This window comes from Theobroma umbraticum, unplaced genomic scaffold (assembly GCF_002168275.2).
Source record: "Theobroma umbraticum cultivar Fairchild unplaced genomic scaffold, ASM216827v3 scaffold_51.0, whole genome shotgun sequence".
NCBI lineage: Eukaryota > Viridiplantae > Streptophyta > Magnoliopsida > Malvales > Malvaceae > Theobroma > Theobroma umbraticum.
This window is the reverse complement of record NW_018397260.1, coordinates 499473-500548: the sequence shown is the minus strand read 5'-3', so window position 1 is coordinate 500548 and position 1076 is coordinate 499473.

Below are 1076 nucleotides of genomic sequence, written 5' to 3'. Positions count from 1 at the left end.
TTTCAGTATCAAATGCTTATAGGTTTTCTTTTCTGTTCCTTCTTTGTTTTCTTTCCTTTGTTTTAGCCATTAGTTTTAGTTTTCTTGGTTTTGTTTTGCTTACTTTTTGCCCTCTCTTCCTTTTTCTATTAATGTTAATAATTTAATCTAGTATGTAATATTTGGATTTTGATATTTTTCAATTGTATGTAACATTTAATTCCTCTAATTTTCTTTTTGTTTTATTTTTTATAGGTGCAGAGGATAACTTTATATATAATATTCCCAGTCAATTTAGATGTTATTGCTTTTTTTCTTTTGCTATTTCATGTTGTTTTTTATGTGAGATCTTTTTCTTAGGGTTGGATTTTATTTTGACTATTTTGTTCTTTATATTCATAAATTATAGGTTTTCAAGTAGCTTATTAACATTTTGCTTCTTTACTTTGTCTTCTATATGACTATTATTGATTGTTCTGAGATGCATTTGTTTAGCTCTTTACCGATGACTTTTGCTGAGCTCTATTGTGCTTGCTAAACTTTTAGTTTCTTTTTATTCCACTTATTTGGAAGCCAAATTTCATGTAAGCTTGAGACGCTTTTCTTATAAATTAAGGCCATCAAACTACATTTAACAAAACTTAATGCATTTTGTGGAGCTTTAACTAAAGAAAAACATAGAAAAACAAAACAAACAGAAAGGTGGTACTCTTCAGTGATATTGGTATAGTCCTCATTATCAAGACAATATGTAAAAAGGGTATTGTAACACCAATATAGTCTGGTGCACATAGTCACTAACATTAGAATAAAATAGATCATTTTGCACAATAGCTATCATCTACTGTCGTTAACTATAAGTCCTTAACTTAAGAGGTTCCACTAAATTATCAAAATACAATTCATCAAAGGTTGTCAAAACAAAAATTCATTGGGTAAACTTATTCATCTAGAGAAAAATGGATATGTTGAGACATGTATTTTCTCATTAATGTCATCAACTTAAGCTCATTTACCAAAAGAGAAATAACCCTATGCTAAGGTTTTTTCAAACACTATCCAACATAAGTTTCTGTTGTCAGATTCACCATGCAAGT